Raw genomic sequence first — 10009 nt, forward strand, 5'->3', positions numbered from 1 at the left:
GATGAATAATACATTTTTTATATATATAAAAAGTATGGTTGTTTTATCATTATTTATAAAAATATTTGGATTAATAGTAAATATTTTAATTATAATTTTCTCGTATTTGAATCATATATATATATATATATATATATATATATATATATATATATATATATATATATATATATATATATATATATATATATATATATTTTATTATATATATATATATATATATAATATATATATATATTCAGTATTTACATCAATAACACATATTTAATAAATTAATATTTAAATTGTATAAATTTTATGAAAAAAAAATATTTGGATCATAGTACGATTTTTATGGTATGTAAAGATTATTTTTGTTTGGTCTGATGCATTTATTTAAGTAATTTGTAACAAATATTTGATACATTGTTAAAGCCAAATAAGTTTTCCCTGTTTAGTTGTATATTATTAACTAATATTTTTCTAATTCTTAGTTGTATATTTATATCAAATAATTTTTTATGCTTAGTCATATATCTATAACAAATAATTGTGATAAATATTTTTGTATTATTTTTCACTTATTAATATGTGATATACACAAATTATTACATATAATTTTACATAAATGTGTTGATATCAACAAAAATACCATACTTAACTAACAAATTTTGAAGAAAACACCGATTTAACGTGTATATAAAGTTTTTAATCATAATATTATGATTTTGCCTTACTTTAAAAATTTAATGTCGTTAATTATATTCTAACATGTATCCATATATATTATTGTAATTAATATATATATTTTTTACACAATATATTATATTTTAAAAAAGTTGTCTACATGTCTTAGTCTTGGTAGAAATAGAAGTATAGTATAAGTATTAAATTATAAATTTATATTAAAAACAACTAAGTAATATAAAAATTTATTAGTTCAACGATTTTATTACTATTTTTTAGTTCAAAATATGTTTATAATATTTTAATAGTCTAATGATGTAAGGAAAAAAATATGTGTGACAAGTACAATATCCCATGAGCTGAACTGAAAATCATAAAATGTGTCTGTTAAAAAAAACTCAGCATATTTTTGAAACTAAAAACTGAAGATTTCAAATCCAAAAATGATTCTTATGAATAAATAAAATTTCTCAAACAATAGCAGCAACAACATTTGTCGCAGAAGGTTTCAAATCCAAAGGAATGCCATAGTAGCAACATCTATTGCTGAAGGTTACCAAAATATAGGATACTTTGTCAGACATGTAAGTACGGTCTGAATTGTCAACAATCGGGGAAAGAGTCTCATCATAATCGAGAAACAATGTTATTTTCTTCCCTTAGGCACAATTAGCTATGAAAATTATAAAACAGAAACAATTAACAAAATGGTACAAACAGTACTTTCACCATAAATTGCATAAAGGATATTGGATCATACTGAATAGCAATAAATTAGTTTATTTTGAACAATTTATCGAAACTCTAAACTATGTACGAGTAAAGATCTGGAGTTCCTCCAAATTAGAGAGATTTAACATCATATGAGAAAATTTTCTCAAATTCCTAAAAAAAATTCATTTCGCCCTTATTTGTTTAAAAGACAACCCCTCCCTATTCCTTCAAGTATCAAACAAAACTTTAAAAAAAATCTAAGGCAATATATGTGAGAGAGACGTACCTGGATGACATTAAAGTAGTTGTAAAAGACTGTTTGAGAATTGATAAGGTGTTGTGTAAATTGTTTGGAGAAATGCATTTGTGTAATAATTTAGTACAAAATCACCAGACCCGGCAACAACAAAATATAGTGAACCATCTATAATTGATAGTGCATTTGATTGTCCAGCTATTTTCGCCAGTTCTTTCTGGTAATTCTTGTAGTTTTCTAGTTGTTGGCTTAATGGAAGTACATTCTACACACCAAAAACATACACAAAAATATTATATATATCTCATATAACACAAAGTAAAGAAAAATGAGAGCGGCTTTATGTATTTACATATCTTGCTGCTGTGGAGTAGTGGAAACCAATAGCTAACGACGCAAAGTTCGCACCATTCAAAAGGTTGACTCCTTTAGTAATTAGGTTAAGGTGTGCCGTTGGTACGAGGTAAATCCAAAGAGCTCAGCTGCAATTTTTTTGGAATGGTGATAATTTAAAAAATGCATGCAATGAATTAGATATTTTGAAGGAAAAGAAAATTACATGCATAATTTGAAGCAACTTTTCCATTAGAAAATCTTTCCGTTGGAGAGTGATTCACAAAGTCTCTTCCATAAGGATATAAGTTTGCTTTAACAGCTGTTGCTAAGTAGTTGTTATTTCCAACATCAACAATGGAGTCTCCAAAGATAAATAATGCATGAACTAGAGACTCACCTTTGATGACATTAACCACCATTGCAATTTCAAAAAGAATAATGAAAATCGAAAAGGGAATCAAGGATGTCATATTTTTCAATTCTTTCTTTGCATAAAAATGTAGTTCATGTAATCCGATCATGTCTTTATATAATTAGAAACATGCATATAACATTGGTAAAGCTTTAATATAGGATGATAATAAATGTATACATTGCAACACCCTGAAAATGACATATTATTGCCTTTATAAAAAAATTGAAAATGACCTATCACAAAATTGACTTTTATATTTATTTTAAGATTTCAAAACTTAATTGATCATGTGCAAATATTTATTTTCTTGTTTTTAATAGTTAGGTTTTCTATTTTCTTTTTTTATTAAATAAAATATTGATTTTAATTTCTTAAATATTAGTGATAGAAAGGCTAAAGTAATTTTTACCTAAATTGACTTTTTGGTCAACCAGTTGACCAAAATCAAGTCACTAAGTTTTGACTCCTAAGCATAATTGTATTTCATATAATTTCATTTCCCATGTTACTTATGGTTAATTGTCATTGTTGTATGCCATATCATTACTTTAATCACGAGCCTTCAAGTTAATCTTTTCCATTGCATTGACTTAGTTTACTGGAAATTTAACTTGAAGTGTGAGAATCCTTTGCATTTTCATTTTTGTAACTTGCATTCACAAAGGCATTCATACATGAGTGTTTGGAAATGGAAAAATAAATACACATAAGCATATTTCATTATAAGCACTAATTCATTTTTACATGAGCCAATCCATTATCCTAATTATATTACATCACCATAGCATGCTACATGTTAACCATACATAGCTTAAATCAAATGGCAGAAGGAAGTTGTTGAACTTCCATTAAACACCAATTTTCGCGCAGGTAACTAGTTATGCCTGCTGCAATAACCTGCATCAGATGAATCCAGAATTCCTATTTTAATGGTGGTTATCGGTTACACCTGTTTCACGTGGCCTCATTTCGAATCCCAGAGAACCAACTTTCATGGTGGTAACCGGTTACAGTTAGCGGTTACGCCTGCACCTGCAAGTTCAATAACAACAACAACATTAGTTTAACCGTTAACATAAACCAGTCACATTCACAAAGAGTTCAATTGCAGGACATTTCAGCCGCACAAATTCAAATTTATTTACAGCTTACAGATGTTCATAACAGACTTTCAATTAAATTACCTAATCTACCTTCTCATTCATCACTCTATAAATAAAGTAAATATCCCAATTGCTTGGGACTAGAGTTTTCTCATATCACTCCGAATTTCTAATCCTTCACCACTTTACTCACACCAGAATTTCTTACCCTCATTTATTGTTAAAATTCTATAAATTACAACTAAAAGCAGAGTAAGAAGAGGAAGAAGCTAAGAAGAATATATTACCTTGTTAGACTATGGCACGGATCTAGAAGGGGGGGTTGAATAGATCCCAATTAAAAACTTGAGTCGGCGCTGCCAATTTTAAAAGAAAATTGGTTTTGAAAATTTGTTTTAAGTGCGGAAGCGGCCGAGGAAAATTTTAGTCTAAAACGAACCGTTATTGGAAAACCGGATATGCGTTAAGCTAATGGATTAGAGATAAAGTGAAATACAAAGCACTACACTATTTGCACACTCAATGATATATTTCACTAACTAGCAAGCCTAGTTCCAATGATCCAAAATACCAAATTAAACTGGATGCAAACTTAAGACAACTTTGGCTTATGCAAATTAACAAACACTTGGTGTGCATACACTCCAAGAGATATTTGAGTTGAGTAAGTAATTCAAATTTATCTAGTACAATACACTATTTGTACTTTGTATTCAAACAGCAGTTTTAATCTCTTACTCAACTTATATCAACGTTTGGTAAAATTGCTTAAACTAAAATCACTTAATTTTTAAGCTGAAAAACGATTATGCAGAAAATTAAAGAAGACAGAGATTTGATGAGGCAGTTCCCCCTCCGTCCTCGCTTCGGGGTACGTCTGCCCTCAATTCTAAACTTAGAATTGAGATGATTTAATTAGATATCACCTGTGAAATTTAACCGTTTATACAAGGATTGCAAAGCAAGTAAACAACAGAACTTCCAATGTGTTGAATGATGCTTCCTATCCTTGTTCCTTGATTCAAGATGAATCAAGACCTTCGATCGTTGTTGCTAGACTTCCGATTCCAGCCCCTTTATTGAAGAATCTTCCTTTCTTCAAACCCTTGGCCCGGCTGATCTCAAACACAACGAACCGAACCCGAATCCTTCCCTTCAATATCACCGAATCCGCTACTAGACTGATGAGGACTTCCTCTTCTCAATCACCTTCGCTCAGCTGAATATTGATGAAGCAATTCGTCCAAAAAACCCCAAACACAAACCGGTATTGGAGGACAAAACCCTAACGGTTTTATTCAAGAAAGAACCTGCCACAAGCTTCAACCCGAACTGAATTCTTCGATCACAGCTTCGAACCTTATCACCTTTAATTGATCACGAACCACATCAAAAATGATTGTGTGTAGTTGATGTGTTGTGAAACGTTGAAGATGAAGATGATGAGTCTTGGACACCTTTTTCACTCTTTCTTGTTTCCTTGAACACTTGAACTCAAATTGACAAATGTTAGTTGATAATAATGTTTTGACAACTATATATAGTAACTGGCAAACCAACCAAAAATAACAGTATTTCAAACAGTGGAAAATACTCAGAAAACTGAGTTTACACACGAGCGGTCGACCATAGGTCGGCGTGCGCTGAGCCGTGGGAAATGCGCCGACCCCTATGGTCGACCCAAGGTTTCATGCGCTGACCCAAGGTTAGCATTATTATGCCATGCGCCGACCTCTGGTCGACTCAAGGGTTTTATGCGCTAACCCGTGAGTTATGCGCCGACCCTTATGGTCGACTCAAAGACGCATGCGCTGACCAGTCTCCAGTTTGGCTGAGTTTTGCGTTGACCCGTGAGCTTTGAGCTGACCCTTATGGTCGACTCAAGGCCTTCAAATCTGCATAAATATGTGTTTTGTGATATTCATGCATTTCGTCATGATCACACTTTGTCCACATATGTTCTTAAACATTATAATAGGTTTAGACAAGCGTAGAAAAGGATATGATGGGTAATGTGTTGCATTTGTTTGTAGACGTGCATGATGGTCTTTTGTCATCATCGAAACTTGAGATCGTATGTTGTCTGACTCTTTGTCTTTACATACCTGAGATTTGATTTTTTTCTTCTCGCCAACAAGGGACTTTTTCTGGTAGGTCCGTTTTTTGCTCTTTTTATTCCAATCCGAAGTGCAGCAATGTAGTTTGATGATTAAAGAGCCAAACCCCCATGTTTTGGACTCCTAACTCTACATAAATGTCATTTAATTTCGGTTTGTGTAGTTAGGGTTCTTGTGTATTTGAATTTGGATTGAGATATAGAGTGAGAATTTGAGAAAATTATTGATGGATTTAGAATCTGGAGGTTGAGAAAGAGAGAATGGTGGTTTGTGCTCCGCCGCTTCCAGCAATGAGCTCTGGCGCGGCATAACACATTACCTGAGATCATAATTTTTTTCTTGTCCCCGACAAGGGACTTGCTCTAGTAGGTATTCTTTTTGATTTTTTTCTTCCATCCGAAGTGCAAAAATTTAGTCTGATGATTCAATGGATAAACCACCATGGTTTGGTCTCCTAATTACACATAAATTTCGTTTAATTTTTGTTTGTGTAGTTAGGGTTCTTGTGTATTTCAATTTGGTTTGAGATGTAGAGTGAGAATTTAAGAAAAGTGTGGATGGATTTAGAATCTTGAGGTTGAGATGAAGAGAATGGTGGTTTGGGTTTGTGGTTTGAGCTCCACCGTTGCCAGAGATGAGTTCGACCGCACAGGAGCTGTTGTATTTTTGGCGGATGCTTTTGAACATGAGAGGAAGAATCTAAACACGTGAGAATTGTGAGGCTAATATGTGCTGACTTTTGTTATGGTTGGATCACATTCCATCTTGTATTGGATGGGCTTATGTACATTTAGGCCCATGGCAATTGCTTTGCACACCCTTGTTTCAATTCTGCACCTCCTTTGCTCCCTTGCTTATTTTGTTCGCTATTATTTGTTTTTTTTGTTGTTTTCCTTTTATTATTCTTATGTTACTATTTTATTGATTTTATTCTTTTACACTTTCATTAACACTTCAATTTGATATAATTTTTAGGCAAACACCGATTTAACGTGTATATAGAACTTCTAATCATAATATTATAATATTGCCATTCTTTTAAATTTAAATTTTAATATGGTAATTAATATATTATATTTTTTTGATACAATATATTAGTTTATTTTTTTAAACAGTAAACATGTGTTAGTCCCGGTAGAGATAGAGGTCTAATAAATGTATTAAATTATAAACTTAAATTTAAAACAATTAAGTAATATAAAAAATATTAGTTCAGCAAGTTTATTATTATTTTTTAGTTTAAAATATATTTATAATATTTTTAATAGTCTAATATTGTAATAAATAATTAAATTAAAATAAATAAGTAATTTTATTTAAATTTGAATTTTTAGATGTTCAACATACATATTAATCATATATTGGTGATCATAAAATCAATGGAGATGTTCAACATATATATTAATTGATTTTAAAAGACAATTAATTCAGAATAATAGATTTGTCAATATAATAATTAAAGAAACCATTATTTATAACAATTAATTTGTTACCATAAAATAGAATTTTTATTGGAAATAGAATTGTTGTTTAAAATTGAGTCTATTATTAGGTGAAATGATGAATTTATTCGATATTCTCAAAAATAATTATTATATGATAAAATATATTATGTTTGTTATAAACATTATAAAAGATTTATTTGGATCAATAGTAAACCTTTTTTTTGTATATTAACATTATAATAAAATAGCGGATATTGTCCCGTATATAAATTTTATTTTTGTTTTTGGTATTATAATGAAAATATTTAAACCAATAGTGAATCATTTTTCGTTTATAAAAATAAAATTGTTTATAAAAATATTTGGATGAATAATACATTTTTTACATATATAAAAAGTAGGGTTGTTTTATCATTATTTATAAAAATATTTGGATTAATAGTAAATATTTTTATTTATAATTTTCTCGTATTTGAATCAAATATATATATATATATATATTCAATATTTACATCAATAACACATATTTAATAAATTAATATATAAATTGTATAAATTTTATGTAAAAAAAATATTTGGATCATAGTACGATTTTTATGGTATGTAAAGATTATTTTTGTTTGGTCTGATGCATTTATTTAAAAAATTTGTAACAAATATTTGATAAATTGTTAAAGCCAAATAAATTTTCCTTGTTTAGTTGTATATTATTAACTAATATTTTTCTAACTCTTATTTGTATATTTATATCAAATAATTTTTTATGCTTAGTCATATATCTATAACAAATAATTGTTATAAATATTTTTGTATTAGTTTTCACTTATTAATATGTGATATACACAAATTATTACATATAAGTATACATAAATGTGTAGATATCAACAAAAATACCATACTTAACTAACAAATTTTGAAGAAAACACTGATTTAACGTGTATATAAAATTTTTAATTATAATATTATGATTTTGCCTTACTTTAAAAATTTAATGTCGTTAATTATATTCTAACATGTATCCATATATATTATTGTAATTAATATATTATATTTTTTTATACAATATATTATATTTTAAAAAAAGTTGTCTACATGTCTTAGTCTCGGTAGAAATAGAAGTATAGTATAAGTATTAAATTATAAATTTATATTAAAAACAACTAAGTAATATAAAAATTTATTAGTTCAACGATTTTATTACTTTTTTTTTAGTTCAAAATATGTTTATACTATTTTAATAGTCTAATGATGTAAGGAAGAAAATATGCGTGATAAATACAATATCCCATGAGCTGAACTGAAAATCATAAAATGTGCCTGTTAAAAAAAACTCAGCATATTTTTGAAACTAAAAACTGAAGATTTCAAATCCAAAAATGATCCTTATGAATAAATAAAATTTCTCAAACAATAGCAGCAACAACATTTGTCGCAGAAGGTTTCAAATCCAAAGGAATGTCATAGTAGCAACATCTATTGCAGAAGGTTACCAAAATATAGGATACTTTGTCAGACATGTAAGTACGGTCTGAATTGTCAACAATCGGGGAAAGAGTCTCATCATAATCGAGAAACAATGTTATTTTCTTCCCTTAGGCACAATTAGCTGTGAAAATTATAAAACAGAAACAATTAACAAAATGGTACAAACAGTACTTTCACCATAAGGTGTTGTGTAAATTGCTTGGTGAAATGCATTTGTGTAATAATTTAGTACAAAATCACCAGATCCGGCAACAACAAAATATAGTGAACCATCTATAATTGATAGTGCATTTGATTGTCCAACTATTTTCGCCAGTTCTTGTAGTTTTCTAGTTGTTGGCTTAATGGAAGTATATTTTACACACCAAAAACATACACAAAAATATTATATATATCTCATATAACACAAAGTAAAGAAAAATGAGAGCGGCTTTATGTATTTACATATCTTGCTGCTGTGGAGTAGTGGTAACCAGTAGCTAACGACGCAAAGTTCGCACCATTCAAAAGGTTGACTCCTTTAGTAATTAGGTTAAGGTGTGCCGTTGGTACGAGGTAAATCCAAAGAGCTCAGCTGCATTGTTTTTGGAATGGTGATAATTTAAAATATGCATGCAATGAATTAGATATTTTGAAGGAAAAGAAAATTACATGCATAATCTGAAGCAACTTTTCCATTAGAAAATCTTTCGGTTGGAGAGTGATTCACAAAGTCTCTTCCATAAGGATATAAGTTTGCTTTAATAGTTGTTGCTAAGTAGTTGTTATTTCCAACATCAACAATGGAGTCTCCAAAGATAAATAATGCATGAACTAGAGACTCACCTTTGATGACATTAACCACCATTGCAATTTCAAAAAGAATAATGAAAATCGAAAAGGGAATCAAGGATGTCATATTTTTCAATTCTTTCTTTGCATAAAAATGTAGTTCATGTATTCCGATCATGTCTTTATATAATTAGAAACATGCATATAACATTGGTAAAGTTTTAATATAGAATGACAAAAAATGTATACATTGCAACACCCTGAAAATGACATATTATTGCCTTTATAAAAAAATTGAAAATGACCTATCACAAAATTGACTTTTATATTTATTTTAAGATTTAAAAACATAATTGATCATGTGCAAATATTTATTTCTTGTTTTTAATAATTAGGTTTTCTATTTTCTTTTTTTATTAAATAAAATATTGATTTTAATTTCTTAAATATTAGTGACAAAAAGGCTAAAGTAATTTTTACCTAAATTGACTTTTTGGTCAACCAGTTGACCAAAGTCAAGTCACTAAGCTTTGACTCCTAAGCATAATTGTATTTCATATAATTTCATTTCCCATGTTACTTATGGTTAATTGTCATTGTTGTATGCCATATCATTACTTTAATCATGAGCCTTCAAGTTAATCTTTTCCATTGCATTGACTTAGTTTACTGGAAATTTAACTTGAAGTGAGAGAATCCTT

The 10009-nt window shown here is 29.0% G+C and overlaps 1 pseudogene; it reads right to left on the reverse strand.

Annotated features, from left to right (window-relative positions):
- Positions 1 to 1676: 1676 nt before the first annotated feature.
- On the reverse strand, positions 1677 to 9384 carry LOC127104336 (GDSL esterase/lipase At5g03810-like; annotated as a pseudogene).
- Positions 9385 to 10009: the final 625 nt, after the last annotated feature.

This window comes from Lathyrus oleraceus, chromosome 7 (assembly GCF_024323335.1).
Source record: "Lathyrus oleraceus cultivar Zhongwan6 chromosome 7, CAAS_Psat_ZW6_1.0, whole genome shotgun sequence".
In the NCBI taxonomy this organism is placed as follows: Eukaryota; Viridiplantae; Streptophyta; class Magnoliopsida; order Fabales; family Fabaceae; genus Lathyrus; species Lathyrus oleraceus.